This window comes from Pan paniscus, chromosome 16 (genome assembly GCF_029289425.2).
Source record: "Pan paniscus chromosome 16, NHGRI_mPanPan1-v2.0_pri, whole genome shotgun sequence".
NCBI classification, from domain to species: Eukaryota; Metazoa; Chordata; class Mammalia; order Primates; family Hominidae; genus Pan; species Pan paniscus.
The window spans coordinates 85318132-85336333 of NC_073265.2; positions in this window are offsets into that span (position 1 = coordinate 85318132).

The window sequence follows — 18202 nt, forward strand, 5'->3', positions numbered from 1 at the left end:
TTGTGGAATTTTAATTTTTGGCATAATGATGCAAAACAGTGTTATCTCAATACTTCAGTTGGCCAAGCTGGGGTTGGCAAGGGATTATTACACCTCAAAATATAACTCATGATTATCTGGGCAGACTTACAAATGATTTTTTTCCTCCCACTGTAATTTTATGTAATTTTCCAAATTTCTACAATGTCATCAGAAGAAGAAATAATGAATGTTATATAGGAACATATACACAGACCTGTAGTTATTGGGGGGTTCAATCTATTTTAATAGAAATCATTTCATGGATGTTCTAGCTGGCAGTAATTGGGTGTTTCCTGCACGAACCAGAAGACACAGCAGCTTATAATGTCTTTTGGGGGCAATAGAAAGAGATAAATTTGTGTCTTCTATCCCTGAAAATATCATATTTGTCTGGTTTCAAGAAGAAAAGTGTAATGTAATAATTTGAGAAGTCAATAGCAATAGCCCACATAGGTATGCCCAATTTCATGGTGTACTTAAAGCTTGGAGAAATTATTTAACTTGATGTTGGCATAAATGAAGTTTGATGTATGAGTATGCCAATTCCCATTGAGATTACCATTTTAAGAAATAGGAATAAAAACCCAAAAGGGGGAAGAAAAAAAGAAAAAGAAAACATCCCTTCCTTTAAAGCAAAATTGGATTTTCAGCATTTTGCAGTTTTGAATTTCACATGAAGATGACCTTAAAAACAGTGACCATTAAAACAGTTGTTAGAAAAATGTATTATTTACACACCATGCACTTTTGAAATAGAGGTTACAGGAAGACATAATCGTACTATACAATGTAACCTACTTTGAAAGGTGTAGGAAGCATAGCAAAAAACGTCCTTACATCACACTTGTCAAGAAACAGAAGTTTTATTACCAAGGAATTTCACTTTTTGCTGCTTATTCTTAACACTAGCCCAGGGACTGAGAGGATTTGTTGATCTAATATAGATAGCGATGTCTTGGGTTTGTTCAGATTTATATGGACAGCATCTGGGGATCAGGAATTACATTTAAAATGTAATAAAATGTTCCTGTGCACTTTAACTTACAAATACTATACTTAAAAAAGTAAACATCAAATAATCTCAGGTATCTTTCAAGAAAATGTTGACATAGCTGAAGGAGCTCACACAGATATCTTTGAATCATTTCTAAGTAAACTTAATAAACTCATTTTCGTATTCTGTCGCTGTACAATAAACCATCATACCTGGGAGAAGAAGAGATACCAAGGCATAAGCTCTCATTTGCTCCAAAATGCATTTTTTTTCTAGTTTAAAAAATGTTTTTTCAAACACTATCAGTAAAGTCCATTCAAACTAAAAGTAAGCATTTATAAGGGCTGAGCTATTACCAAGAGACTACCCTAAAAATATCAGTAATCACACGTAAAAGAGCCACCAACATTATTCTCATATTATTTTCCAAAAGTGTTCATATCATGGTCAAAGTTACCATTAGACTCTGATACTACAGAACAAAGGGACTTTCAGGATTTAAAATTGTATTTAAACCTTGGGACTAAAAATCCTCCTTCCAAAATGTCTTTGAAGCCAAAGCAGGAAATTGATTTCATTGTAATTTAAAAGTAACTGAAATACATACATAAATAAAAACTTCATTTTTCAAATCACAAGGTTGATTTTTTCTTTTATAGCTGAGTGAGTGTTAAGAAGAATCTCTTTCTCCCATTCAAATCTCAATGCAGGCCGAGCGCATGCCTATAATCCCAGCACTTTGGGAGGGAGAGGCGGGTAGATCATTTGAGGTCAGGAGTTCAAGACCAGCCTGGCCAACATGGTGAAACCCATTTCTACTAAAAAAATAATAATAATACAAAAATTAGCCTAGGTGGTATTGGCAGGCACCTGTAATCCCAGCTACTCCTGAGGCTGAGGCAGGAGAATTGTTTGAACCTGGAAGGCAGAGGTTGCAGTAAGCCAGGATTGTGCTACTGCACTCCAGCCTGGGAGACAGAGCAAGATCCTGTCTCAAAAACCAACAACAACAGCAACAACAACAACAACAACAACAACAACAACAAAACCCTCAATGCAGTCAATATTTCTGATGCGTTTAGATTTATGACCAGACCACTGAGCATGCCACACTCTAGGTAGGAAACTGGTAATGTGGGCTGGAAAGAAGGCTGCCCTATTTTGCACATTGGCAGAACCAAAAATAGGTGTCTATAATGGAACCACCAAATTCAAACTTTGACAAACCACATTTGGAGAGATCATATTTTCAGTCAGGGTTTTTCACCTGAAGAACTTCACAGCAAAGTGAACAAGGACAAATAAACATCTTTTGTAATATTTTGAGGATCTTAATATTATTTTTCTTTTTAAATCACATTGGTAGAAGATTGTTAACTTCCAACAAACTGTTGGTGGTGTCGAAAGTTACTTTGTGACACCAAGCTACAAACTACCATTATCCTGTTCCAGAGTATTCTACTAATTTATTGCTGATTCTACTGGATTTAAAGGAAACAAATCCTACAAGGCTATGGTAACCAACACAGCATAGTACTGGTACCAAAACAGACATATAGACCAATAGAACGGAACAGAGCCCTCACAAATAATACCACACATCTACAACCATCTGATCTTTCACTAACCTGACACAAACAAGAAATGGGGAAATAATTCCCTATTTAATAAATGGTGCTGGGAAAACTGGCTAGCCATGTGTAGAAAGCTGAAACTGGATCCCTTCCTTACACCTTATACAAAAATTAATTCAAGATGTATTAAAGACTTAAATGTTAGACCTAAAACCATAAAAACCCTAGAAGAAAACCTAGGCAATACCATTCAGGACATAGGCATGGGCAAGGACTTCATGACTAAAACACCAAAAGCAATGGCAACAAAAGCCAAAATTGACAAATGGGATCTAATTAAACTAAAGAGCTTCTGCACAGCAAAAGAAACTACCATCAGAGTGAACAAGCAACGTACAGAATGGGAGAAAAATTTTGCAATCTACCCACCTGACAAAGGGATAATATCCAGAATCTACAAAGAACTTAAACAAAATTACAAGAAAAATTAACCCCATGAAAACGTGGGCGAAGGATATGAACAGATGCTTCTCAAAAGAAGACATTTATGCAGCCAAAAGACACATGAAAAAATGCTCATCATCACTGGCCATCAGAGAAATGCCAATCAAAACCACAATGAGATACCATCTCACACCAGTTAGAATGGCAATCATTAAAAAGTCAGGAAACAACAGGTGCTGGACAGGATGTGGAGAAATAGGAAAACTTTTACACTGTTGGTGGAAGTGTAAACTAGTTCAACCATTGTGGAAGACAGTGTGGCGATTCCTCAAGGATCTAGAACTAGAAATACCATTTGACCCAGCCATCCCATTACCGGGCATATACCCACAGGATTATAAATCATGCTGCTATAAAGACACATGCACACGTATGTTTATTGTGGCACTATTCACAATAGCAAAGACTTGGAACCAACCCAAATGTCCATCAATGATAGACTGGATTAAGAAAATGTGGCACATATACACCATGGAATACTATGCAGCCATAAAGAAGGATGAGTTCGTGTCCTTTGCAGAGACATGGATGAAGCTGGAAACCATCATTCTCAGCAAACTATCGCAAGGACAGAAAACCAAACCGAATGTTCTCACTCATAGGTGGGAACTGAACAATGAGAACACCTGGACACAGGGAGGGGAACATCACACACACGGCCTGTTAAGGGGGTGGGGGGAGGGGGGAGGGATAGCATTAGGAGATATACCTAATGTAAATGACGAGTTAATGGGTGCAGCACACCAACATGGCACATGTATACATATGTAGCAAACCTGCACGTTGTGCACATGTACCCTAGAACTTAAAGTATAACAATAAAAAAATTAAAGAACTATATTACATTTTCTATACTTATATATCATATACATTTATATTACAAGATTATTGGTTTATATGGGTTTTATATTAGGCTCTTAGATATAAAAAGGAGTTTGACAGAGCTTATATAGCCTTAGTTTTATTTTCTTTTAGAGAGAGAAAAAAATTGTGGGTTTTGGGTGTTAGGTTTTATTTTTAATAATGCGATTTTAAAGTTGATATCTTTCTGAAAAGATATTAAATGGTTTGAATTTGTATATAGATGTGTGTGAGAGAGAGAGTGAAAAATGAGAACCAGATAAAGAAAGGACATAAAGTTCTCTTAGATTTTTTTCAATACAAAAGCAGTTTTCTGAATATTCTACAAAATTGTTTTTAATTTTACCACATGGAACTGGGAAGCCATATGCATGGTATATGGCTGAACTTTGTGTGGTTTGGAACACACAGACATTAAAGTAGCAGATTTTTAAAGCAGGGCTTACCATCCCTGAGTTGAGGGCATTTCTTCCAACATTTTGAACCAAACATGGATAGTTTGGCAGCTAAGATATTTCCCATTAGAACTCAATGAAATGAAATAGCTGCTATCTCTCCATAGCAAGCTGCAGGTTTCCATCTGTTGTGAGTACTCAGATGACTTCAAAGGAGCATTCTTATTTTTGAGCCCCTTTTGAAAACTTAAAAGGACATAAATAACTTCAATATGGTTAAATACTTATTTGGAAAACATGTCTTCCAAAGGTTTGTTAGCAACTTGCCACTCTAGAAGTGGAAGAAAACAACCATGCCAATGTTATTTTCCATGGGACACCAATTTCTGCTAGGTGCAAATGAGTGTTGATGCCTTTCATTTATGCATCAAGTTTTTATTGAAATCCTACTATGTGCCAGGCACAGTACCGAGCTCTTTTCAATTGCTCTGCCAGCAGAAATATGCAGCGTCCACTTGAAATTTACATCTATTCAGATAACAATGAAACACGAATTGATGATAATCATCCGGTGGATATAAAGATACATACTTGACCAAAAATGAATTCACTAACTGGAAATAAAAGAAACTGCTATTTAATTCAAAGAATCTTGGGAATTCCCATGTCCCTTGAAGCAAGCCTACCCTCCTAAGACAAAGCCGGCTTGTAGGAGCTCTACCTGTCTTTGCTGCTATTACTCCAGTGTGAACAGCATTTTTGCCACTGTTGCTATCAACGTTGAGGGACTATGAAAGATGTCAGTCATGTTATCGTGTTCAAATCAGGCCACAATTACAATATACTATTTGTCGCCCGACACCAGTAATTTGCTCAACTAACTTAACTTTTACCTTAAGATTTTAAAACGTTGCGTAACTATTTTTTCCAAAAATGTGGCCATCAATTTTTGCGTGAAAAATCAGAGTAAAACATATAATCATATTTGAGATTAGTATTTTTATATTCTGAGTACAATTGTTCATGGACATCTTTTGGGAGGAGATAAATAACATTTTTCAGATTATAAGTAAACATATGTCCCCAAAATAATTGGTAAATGAATATTTATTACTATGGACATTGTTTTGTTAAAGAAATGTTCAGAAACTTTTGATAGATTCCTCACCTGTCCTTAGCTTTTTCTAATCCAACTAACTGTAAACTAGCAAGATTTCACAATCTGTAAAAAATCTTTCTCTCAGACCCATAGGTAAACTGCAGTAGCACTAATAGAATCAATGGACTTTAGATTTTACAATTATACACACTCAATCCTCAAGTGATTCCAGAGTCAAGACTATTATTTTTAAATTGCATGTGTGTTTACATTTATATATGATTAAATCCACTATTGTTTATCAATACTCAATTCTCCTTCAGTGCAGACTTACAAGAGGATTGCAGTTCCCTGATCAGTAGAAGTGAGGCAAGGTTCTGAGATCACTCCTGGACAATGAAATAAAAATGAAAATAATGTGCCCAGCTTTAGGAGGTATCTTTTCCATTTATGTTGCTGTAACAGAACACCTAAGACTAGGTAACTTATAAAGAACAAAAATTTATTTCTGACAATCTGGATGCTAACAAGTCCAAGATCAAGCCTGCAGCATCTGGTGAGGACCTTCTAGCTGTATCCTCACATGGAGGAAGGCGGAAGGGTCACAGGGACCTACTGCCTTATCAATCCCCTTTATAAAGGCACCTAAGCCCAATCACAGGGGAGGAGCCCTCCCACAGTTTAATCACCTCTGAAAGGCCTTGCCTCTTAATAGTATCACACTGGCAACATTTGAATTTTGGAAGGGACACTTTTTTTTTTTTTTTACTTTTTCAAATGATATTTATTTAATTTCCCCAAAGTGCATATTCTGTTCTGATACACACATACATCTGTGTAAATATAACTCCTCGTGCAAAAACGTATTTTCATAAACATCTCTTTTGGTTGCCAAATATCCAGGAGTCAGAAGGGACACATTTAAACTGTAGCAGGAACTATGGCACTTACTTTCTGATTTTTATTTATTTATTTTGTGTGTGTGTGTTGGAGTCTCACTCTGTTGCCCAGGCTGGAGTGCAGTAGCGCAATCCTTATGGGTTCAAGCAATTCTCCTGCCTCAGCCTCTGGAGTAGCTGGGATTACAGGCACGCATCATCACACCCAGCTAATTTGTGTCTTTTTAATAGAGACTGGGTTTCGCCATGTTGGCCAGGGTGATCTCGAACTCCTGACTTCAGATGATCGCCCACCTCAGCCTCTCAAAGTGCTGGGATTACAGGCGTGAGCCACCGCACCCAGTCTACTTTCTGATTCTTAATGGCGCTTACTCTTTTCCTGCTGCAGTAATCGTGAAAGCAAGTGATGATACTGTGGTGTCCTAAAGCAAAGCATCCTGGATCCCTGTGCCAGCAGGTGGAGAACACCGCCCTGAAAATCTGCTTGGACTCCTAGTCCATTATGCGTGAAAATCACTCTTGCTGTGTGAAATTACAGATATTCTGAGATTGTTACTGCAGCAAAGCTAGCCTCTGCTCACCGGTAGATAAAGAAGATGCCCTTGGTTGCTTAGCATCTGCACTGAGGTTTTTTTAAGTCCCTCATTTTCTTGCCCTTCTTCTTACCCCCACATTTCCTTATCTTCTATTGTGGATAGAAAGAGTGGTTGGGTCTTATTAACTCAAGTAAGGTCATAATGATGATACTTGAGTGTGGGAATGATACCAAGAGTTAAGGAGGAAAACTTTTCTACAGATCCAAGATATGAGAAATGACACCAATGTTTCAAGGATGTTTCAAGACATAATTTTAAGCCATGAACAAAATAGTAGATGAGAATCTAGTTTATTAAAATTAACTTGATGAGAAAATATACACAGGTATATAGGTGTGGGGGTGTAAATATATGTGTGTGTGTGTGTATGTATATATATATATATGTTAAGAGGAACATTAAAAAAACACCTGATAAACTGCAATGAAATTCTGCCTTAATTACATCAAAATGTTATGGAATTTTAATAATTATAATTTTTATGTATTTATGATATTCTCTTTTTTCCCCTTGTGAGCCAAAACAAGATCAAACACCTTTCATTCCCTGCATTGGCTGCACTTGTGAGAAATATTAGTTGATTGGAAACATGGTCTCTATCAAGAGAGAAGTTACAAAGAAAGACCTAACACTCTCACTTAATGGGATTATTTTATTCTTGAGTCGCGTGCGGTATTTAAAAAAGTATAACATAACTGGATATGCTTTGTATCAGAACTTATCGGTAACCTGTATTTCTCTACTGATATGTTACCCATGAAAATTCAGTTCTACTCTTTGGGCCTTAGTTTTTCATCTGTGAAATTAGGGTATTAGACAAGATGATGTGTTAGAGCACTTCTCAACCCACAATACTGTTATGTTGAGCCTACCTTTTCTTTATTAGATGTTTTTCATTTGATTTTTAATTATGATTTAATTTGGAAGATAGGGTAAGAAATTCCAGAGTGCTTAAGGTGGTATTATTTTTTCTTTCTTTCTTTTCTTTTCTTTCTTTCTTTCTTTCTTTCTTTCTTTCTTTCTTTCTTTCTTTTTCTCTTTCTTTCTTTCTTTTTTTTTTTGTTTGAGAAAGAGTGTCACTCTGTCACCCAGGCTGGAGTGCAGTGGCACGATCTCAGCTCACTGGCTCACTGCAACCTCTGCCTCCCAGGTTTAAGTCATTCTTCTGCCTCAGCCTCCCAAGTAGCTGGGATTCCAGGCATGTGCCATGACGCCTGGCTAATTTTTTGTATTTTTAGTAGAGGTAAGGTTTTACCATGTTAGCCAGGCTGGTCTTAAGCTCCTGACTTCAGGTGATCTGCCCACCTCAGCCTCCCAAAGTGCTGGGATTACAGGCGTAAGCCACCAAGCCCAGCCTATTTTTTAAATGTCTATGCATTGCAAGCATGAACAGCAAAAGTCGATCTCTGTAGGATTTACTAAATGTATTAGAATAGTAAAGATCTATACGTACTTTGAGGACTTTTTAATTTTGTTTTTTAACTATTCTTAATTATTACATTATTAGGTGTCCTAGATTTCCCTTTCTTACTCCTCGGATAGTTCTTTTAAAACTATAAGTTTTAGTTATAGCACAAGTAGTGCTACAAAATTGGGGAAATTAAAATTGAAAATAGATGCAGGAACTTAATACTAGTCTAAGAAAGAGTGTCCCCTGAATATTTCTTTTTCTGTGCTTGCCCATTTATATGCAGGCATACATTTGCAGTAGTAATCATTTCATCGATAAAATGTTTGTGTTCTTCATTTTTTACTTGTCTTCAATAATAGTAATTTTCTTATATTGTTCTGCCTTTTCTTATTCATCTTTAGGTCAGGTTACACTACTTAGAACTACCTCTGAATCTGAAAATATTCTTACATGGTAGCAGTTTCTCCAATTTTTCCCCTTGTTTTTACCATCATTTTTCTTATACTGCCTTATCCAAATAGAGATAGGAATTCCAATAACATATCAATAGTTATTTAAGATCTATTCCAATATATTCCAATATCTAACTTACAGATACACATTTTAAAAGGGATAGAAAAAATTAAAGTAGGTACAGATGGGAACAATAAAAATGATTAAAGCATGGGAAAATGGGACCTCTGGGGAAAGATAAAAGGACATGAGATTGTTTGTTCTTCAGAAAAGAAAACCAAAAACTGAGGGGTAGTTTTAGAAGGTTCATGAGGAATGTGTGGAATTATCATAAGAATGAATGTTTCGGGTTTTTTATATATATTTTATAATAGAACATGGATAAATGGGTTTACATTGTGATTAGGGTGGGCATAAAGATGCTATGATGGCGTACCTCTGGGACACACCAATGAGAAACACTCATCAAGGAAACTTTTGAAGGCTATGAAATACTCAGGTGTTTCCCACTTCTAGTAAACAAGGATGTGTCTTTGTCATATGCCAGCTGTGAGTAGTTCCATTCAGGACACTATGTTTATTTTCCAGAGTATCATGTCTATTCTCAGTAATTATAGCCTCTGATGGACGCATCAATGTTGCAGACACCAAACATCCCTATAAAGAAGTCTTATCGCAATGAATACTGAACTCATCCTTCAAAATAGATTTAGTCTCCAAATCCTACTCTTTTTCCCTGGAAGTTGGATGCCTTCACATGCCAAGATCGCAGGAAGCACAGAATTCTCCCCACATTATTCCACCTGCCCCTCCATCTCTCTTCTTTCTTCAGTCTTGTAGATTGCACTAATAAAATCGTTTGAAGACTGGACAGTAAGAAAAAATATATGTATCAACTCGGTAATGTTTCAGGATGCTATAATTTTTTCATTGCAGTTTTATGAAAATTATTCTCCTGGAGTCATTTCTTGATCCCAATTTTAAGGTCCCTAACATTACTCACATTTCCCTTTGTCACAGGAAAAACAATCTTTTCTGCAAAGGCTGGGGAATTCTACTCATTTTTGTGTCCAAAATTGTTCCATTTATGCACTAAACTTCTTTGAAATATTAAAAGCAATAGGAATCCCATGGTTGTGGATTTTATAGCTGTCTACCATGTAGACCCTAGACTCAAACAACATGGGTTAAAATCCTGGCTGGAACACTGACTGGTTTGGAGGTACTGGGAAAATTTTTTTGTGATTCAGTTTCTTCGCTTGTCCATTTAAAGTCACAGTATAACTCATTTCACATCATCATGGCTTTAGGGTAATCCCTTTTTCTGAGTCCCCATAACCTTCCTAAGCACTGTTCTCTAGTCCTGCCATTTTTATGGCAACATAAAATTTGCTGTTTGATGTCCACTACAAACACAAACAAACAAAACACCAAAATTTTAAGTTTAATAGGCTACAGTGATTTAGCGTGAGGATGCCCTTCACTCATTGAGCAGTGTTTCTTGGTTACTCATTCAATGTCTCTTCTCCCTTGCACATCATCAGCTACCCCACCTGCCCCATGGTATCAAGAAGCCCAAATGTTCCTCTGGTCTGAATGCAAGCCTACTGCGTCAAGCGTTTAGCAAACATCCTTACTACCATTCTCTCCCTGTGAAGAATTTCAGTGCCAACTCTTAAAATACAAACACTGTGCCTACCTCACTATCCTAGGTTTGAGTTCCAGCTCACCCACTCTGTGGCTATGTGGCCTCTGTCACACCACCATCTCCTCTCCAGACATTAGTCTCTTCACCTGGAAAGCAAAACTTATAACACAAACAGTTTTAAATGGGTTAGTGCATGTGACATGTTCAGAAGACTATCTGGCAATGGAACATCCATAATACATTTTAACCATCTTATCCCTAAACTTAAGGAGTTATTATAATAATCAAATTACACTAGGTATATGAAAGAATTTATCAGTGGAAAATCCCTGAGTGTTATTGACAATGTCTTAACCATTATTGGAAGTCACTCCCTTTCCTGGGTGCCTCTCTGTGCTTCTGTATCCTTAATACAAGGATTGTTGTGAACTGTGTGTCAGTCTTCATGCTGCATGTGAATTCACAGAAGAGAATGTGGGTACTTTTGTTTTGCAAAGTTCCAGGTCTGCCCTGGGGAAAGGGGCTGGCCACATCTCTTCTGTTAAGTTCCCTCACAGATATAATCCAAGTTCTAGATAAAAGATCAGCTGGCAAGGTCAAGCTGACTGGAACCATGTCACAAAACAAAGTGCGGAACACGTCTTCTTTTCTTTATAAGGTAATTGACAAACCAGTAAATGTTGTTAACTAATCTAACTTGGACTTGAGAAACTATTGGGTTTCTATTCCTTCATTAATATCTCTATGGTCTTTGAGATGATTGCACACAAAGTGACTTTAATAGGAAACATGGACCAGTGATGTATTATTTATGTCATGCTAACCTTCCAGTATTAAAGATTAAAAATTTAGGAGAGGAAAAGTCACATCACAGGACTCAGAAGTGGATTTTAATGGTTCAGGACAGGCCTACAAGGCATGTTGCTAAACTTTGAGAAACGAGGGGAAGAGAAACATAACTTGATGGAAATTCTTTTAAATACTTCTGATTTGGCTGTGAATAAGAAAAAAATAAAAATGCATCAGTTAATGAAGAATGAACTGTGGAAGCTGTATTTTAAAATTCTTCATTAAAGGCATGTCAGCAGGGTGAGATTAAATTACCATTTACTGAGTGCCTATCAGGAGCTAAAAGATTTTGTTAATGATTTCTGGTGTAAAATTAAAAAGAAACATGTGAAATAGATATTGTTATTCTCAGGCTACAGATGCCAAACTGAAGCCCTAACATAAAAATCTATCAAACAAAACAAAAAACAACAACAACAGCAATAGCTTTGTAACAGATGGCCTAGCACTCTTTAGCCAAGTTCCCTCCTCTGCCTGAGTTAGCTCCTTTGCTTCTGGTCACAACTGTGTCCTTGATTGTGAGTATCAACAGTCTAAAGAAATGCATGCTGAAGAAAGACCCAAGGGTACTGAGCAAATCATTCTACCCTAAATGATTAAGTTATTTCCAGATACAAGATCCTCTTCCTTATTCTTTAACTGTATCTCATTAGCAACTGGCTCATACACTGGACTCGAGTATGAAGTGGTCTGATTTGTACGGTGATGTGCCTGGGGTGTAGTAGGTGATTAGCAAGCTTTATAATGTTGAACCTTTACGATTTCATCTATCTACCTTCAAAAATATGGATTTTAAATATACGTACACATTTTTATAAGTTGGAAAAATAACATATCAGAAGAAAAATATATCATTCTGAGTCTGATAAACACTTTTAATTTTCTCGTATATTCTTCATCTATACTTTATGTGTATGTGTTTGGATCATAAAACTAGCATTAGACAGCACTGCACAGTCAGTCAGTAGAGCATGGGACTCTTAATCCCAGGGTCGTGGGTTCAAGCCCCACATTGGGCGCCAGATGAAGGGGGCCAGCCCTTCCACACCTGTGGGTGTTTCTTGTCAGGTGGGACGAGAGACTGAGAAAAGAAATAAGAGACAGAGACAAAGTATATAGAAAGAACAGTGGGCCCAGGGTACCAGCACTCAGCATATGGAGGACCCATGCCGGCACTGATCTCTGAGTTCCCTCAGTATTTATTGATCATTATCTCTGCTATCTCGGAGAGGGGGACGTGGCAGGACAATAGGGTAATAGTGGGGAGAGAGTCAGCAGGAAAACATGTGAGCAAAGATCTCTGTGTCATAAATAAGTTTAAGGAAAGGTGATGTGTTTTGATGTGCACATACACAAACATCTCAGTGCATTAAAGAGCAGTATTACCGCCAGCACATCTCACCTCCAGCCCTAAGGCGGTTTTCTCCTATCTCAGTAAATAGAACATACAATCGGGTTTTACACCGAGACATTCTATTCCCAGGGACGAGCAGGAGACAGAGGCCTTCCTCTTATCTCAACTGCAAAGAGGCCTTCCTCTTTTACTAATCCTCCTCAGACCCTTTATGGGTATTGGGCTGGGGGACAGTCAGGTCTTTCCCTTCCCATGAGGCCATATCTCAGGCTATCACATGGGGAGAAACCTTGGACAATACCTGGCTTTCCTAGGCAGAGGCCCCTGCGGTCTTCCATAGTGTATTGTGTCCCTGGGTACTTGAGATTAGAGAATGGTGATGACTTTTAACAAGCATGCTGCCTTCAAGCACTTTTTTAACAAAGCATATCCTGCACAGCCCTAAATCCATTAAACCTTGAGTCAACACAGCACATACCTCTGCAAGCACAGGGTTGGGGCAAGGGTTACAGATTAACAGCATCTCAAGGCAGAAGAATTTCTCTTAGTACAGAACAAATGGAGTCTCTTATGTCTACTTCTTTCTACGTAGACACAGTAACAGTCTGATCTCTCTTTCTTTTCCCCACAGTGGCTATCTTCACATAGTCTATCATAAACATTTACCCATCTCATTAGATGATTTTTCATGGAGTGATTGTTAACATCAGCAAGTCATTCTGCTTTTTCCATAAAATTTAATGTTAAGAACTTCACACTGTTTTCATTGTTTTCAAATTCGCCAACGTTATATTTAGTGGTTGGGAAACTTTCACTTTTTTAACTTACTTCTTATCTAAGATTTCAAACACTTGATATATGTAACCAACTTAATAATGGATACCTAAATATTAATGCCAATATTAATAACTATTAAGTATTAATTGAAAAGAAAATATTACAACAATATGTAAAACCTGTCAGCCCTGGTGAATCCTCCTCTGTCCTTTTTTAAAGATAACTATCATGGTGAAGTCTGTGCAATCAGTCCGTGTCTGTTTCCTGAGGTTTTGTACACATGGTTGGATTCATTAATTACATACACCATTATTTTAGATTTTTTTTAAGTTATACACATATTGTCATATTGTATATATCCTTTCTTTTGGCCAATTTTTTAAAGATTTGTATATATCAATACATGTCAACACATTCAATTCATTTAGCACATTTTAACTGTGAAAATTATGTTATGGTATAAATTTTCCTACCAAATAATGTTGAACATCTTTTGGCCTTTTTGAGAATAAGTGTGAACATTTCTGAAGTGTAGGCAGCAAGAAGCAACAATGTGAGGCAATGAAGTACATTCTTCTTCAACTTTGATAGGTGTTACCCGAAGACTTTCTATATCAATTTTGCCAATTTCCATTCCACAAACAAAACATGAATTGTTCCTTCCAACAAATTCTTTGCCGACACCTGGCATTATTTGACATTAAGTTTTGTCATTTTTTATTGTAGGGCTTTCTCATCTTATCCTCTTAAGCATCTTTCTCGTCTTGTACTGTGTCACACACATTTACTGATGGCAATTATTTTATTGGCAGAGCAGACTTCTCCTCCTCTATGCTTCTTTTTATGTTTCAGAAGTATTTTGCCTACTTCCAAAACTCCAGGACCAGGCATGTTGGCTCACACCTGTAATCCCAGCACTTTGGGAGGCCACTTTTGGAGGGCGGATCACTTGAGCTTAGGAATTCAAGACCAGCCTGGCCAACATGATGAAAGACAGTCTCTACTAAAAATACAAAAATTAGTCAGGCATGGTGGTGCATGCCTGTAATCCCAGCTACTCTGGAGGCTGAGGCAGGAGAATCGCTTGAACCTGTGGGGCAGAGGTTGCAATGAACTCAGAATGTGCCACTGCACTCCAGCCTGGGCGACAGAGTAGGATTCTATCAGGAAAAAAAAAAAAAAAAAAGCTCCAGTTAGAATATTTGCCACTGTCTCTGACTCCTAGTTTGTACTGTGGTCTACAGTAGGTATTCAATAAGTAATCTGGAAGAAATGAATGAATGAACAAACAAAAAAATCATTGACATGTTATCAATTATCAATATTGATTCTTCCAACCCAGGAACCTTGCTATCTATTCATTTATTTACAATTTTTAAAACTTTCATTTTCCTGAGAAAAATTTTCTGACATTGTATGCCTAGGTTTTTTGCATGTTTGATAAGCTTATTTCTTGAATTTTTTTACTTTGTGTTACTTTTGTAAATAGGCTCTTTTTTGGGAGGGATTTATGACTGCTTATTTTTCAATATATAAGGAAAGTACAGGTTTGCTTATATTTTATATATCCATACACTTTATAGGACGGCATTTATTTTATTTTCTTTACATGGCCAAAAATGACATGCAAATAGTGATGTTTGTCTTCTTATTGCTAACATTTTGTTAGAATTGTTATCTCTTTTTCTTGTTATATAATATTGTCTAGAGATTTTTTTTTCTAAATAAATTGTATTGCGAATATTTAAGATATACAACATGATGCCATGGCATATGTATAGATAGTAAAACGGTTACTGTAGTGAAGTAAATTAACATATCCATCATCTCACATAGTTACCCATTTTGTATGTGTGTGGCAAGAGCAGCTAAAATCTTCCTACTTCACAAAAATTATGAATATAATACAATATTATTAACTATAGTCCTTATGTTGTATACTAGATCTCTAATATTTTATTTTTAAAGTGCTAATAGTAAGTCTCTTTATCTTGCCCCAAACTTTAATTGGAATCACTCCAGAGCAGAAAATAGAAGTTCAAAAATGACAGGGGACCACCTGGCAACAGAAATAGGTGACATCAGCCAAGTATAAGATTGCTGGTTTTGAGCTTCACGTATTACCATCCGTTATAAGCCCCCTGTGGTTCTACACTGCCTTTTACAACTCCATGGGATCCAAACCAAACAGTTGTGCCTCACTCTGCTCTCTTTAGTGCATTCCCCTTAAGTGCCTACATGCTTGTGGCCTGCTACCGATCATCTTAATGATGCTTTTAAAATTCCCTCTCTGCGTCAAATTTGCCTAGTTTTTTGTTTGTTTGTTTGTTGTTGTTGTTTTGAGATGGAGTCTCGCTCTGTCATCCAGGCTGGAGTGCAGTGGTGTGATCTCGGCTCATTGCAACCTCTGCCTCCCGGGTTCAAGCAAATCTCCTGCCTCAGCCTCTCAAGTAGCTGAGATTACAGGTGCCCACCACCACGCCTGGCTAATTTTTTTATTTTTAGTAGAGACAGAGTTTCACCATGTTGGCCAGGCTGTTCTCGAACTCCTGATCTCAGGTGGTCCACCCACCTCAGCCTCCCAAAGTGCTGGGATTACAGGCATGAGCCACCATGCACGGCCTTGCCAAGAGTTTTATAAACCGTGTACCGTAAGTGATAAAAATGTAATGTTTTTATTTTTGGCTTTTATCAATGCACTCAGGTATATGTTTTTTCTTATTTTAGTCACCAGTTACATAAATAATATTAATAGGTTTCTACCAGGTAGTCCTTCTTGTCAGTTTTAATTAAATTCTGTTCATACATATCATATTATTGTTATGTTCATACTGACAAATACAATAAGCTCGGATTGTATTTTGAAATTTTGCTTCTGAAATTTATGAAAGTTTATTAATCTTCAGATGTGCACTTCGAAAAATGCTATTAACTTTTTAAACATGACATTGAAAGGGTTAACATCCTGTGTGTGAGTGTGTGTGTGTGGGTACACATGCATGCACATAAGCATGTATATGCCTGCTGAACTCGGCATTATTGGAATTATATACATGCGGAAATATGTTGAGAATTTTTCCATCTTTTTCTCTAATTGCTATACCCTCTTTAATATCATATTTTCATTGATAAATTGAGTTTGGCATTCAAGCTATTTTGACCAAGTGCATTTTTTTGAGTCCTTGTTACATTACTCTAAGGTTATTGACATATTGATGTTTACAATTGCAATTTTGGTATTTTGTACTTTTTGTTCATTTTTTTTAAGAGATAGGGTCTATGTTTTCCAGGATGGTCTCTGTTCTTTCTTATAAAACTCTGTTATGTTAAGGTTTTCAAATTTAATAATATTGATTGATAAAAATTGAAATGTGGGTTTTTTTAATTTCCCCAGTGTCTGTGTTTAGAGCCCCTTTTCCATATACAATTTAATATATTTTCAGTTTTCGTTTTTAAAATTATAATTTCTGAAGAGTCTTTTCCAAAATAATGATCAGGAAATTTATCTGTTTTAGAATTTTGAGGTATTTTGTCATCAGTACGATACATTTTAGTAAATTTTCTAAGGTACCTGAAAAAACAGGTATTCTCTGATCTTGGAGAGTAAGTCTTAATACACTATTAAAGAATCGACATTCATTTGATAAATTCTTTTACCACAGTTGTGATTTTATTACATATTTATCTGATTTCTTTTCTAGACTTTCACAGATTGTTATTTGGCTCTGTGTTGTTTTAGTAATATAAAATTACCTATTTAACATTGCATCCTGAATTTCACTTTTCCATTCCACTTGCGTTTGTTGGCGTGTGTTATATTGGTTTTTGTGATACACTGTTAGTCTTTATTTTTATTTTCTTTATATCTTAGCATGATTCCTTATAGTTAGTGTAATATGCTTCTTTGACTCAAAATTAAAATATTTTCCATTTAGTAGAAAAGTTGAAAGCAGTCATATTTATCAGATTGTATTTGTTTTTTACTATAGTTTGTGAAATTTTCTGCTTCTTCTATTTTCTCTCTTTACTTTTCTACGTCCCTGCAATTGGTTTTTTCAGAATAGTATCACTTTATTTATATTGATTACTGTTATGATGATCCCCAATCTACTTGAATCTATTTTTCTCTAATTATGCATGTCAAGAGTCAAGAGCCATGGAGTTCATGCTGAGAAATTCAGTATGCCTTTTACATCTTTTTCCCATTCCTCTCACCAGTTGGCAGTTTTTATTCACATGATCTGGCATTTTACCTAAATTCTAATTAAGAAATCATTGCTTTCACATGACTTACACTTCATATTTTCAAATGTTTTCTGGCATAGATGTTCATTCATGCAGATCTTTTCATATCTCAAAATTCCCATTGTAATAATTTTATTTCGATCCATCTCTGGGGCAGCTAAGCTATATCTCAAGTTTATCTTCTTCTCCCCAAAACTAATTGTCTGCTGAGTTCATCATGGCAGCATCCTTCTACCACTTGCATTTTCTGTTTATAAATGGAGGAATTTTCTTTCGTTCTCACCTTTCCCGCACACTCAGCTTTCAGCTGGTCATTGCAATCTGCCGCACCTACCATACTCACCTGTCTGAGTCAAGAACTCATGTTTGTTTCCTTGCTTTCTCACAGGGATTGAAGCATTTTCTTCAGAGGTATCCTCTTTTCTCATGGGAGAGGAATTGTGATTCAGCTCTTTGACTCTCCTAAGTGCTTCATTCTGGTATTATTTGCCCTTCACCTACAGAAATTCTTCAAAAGTCCTG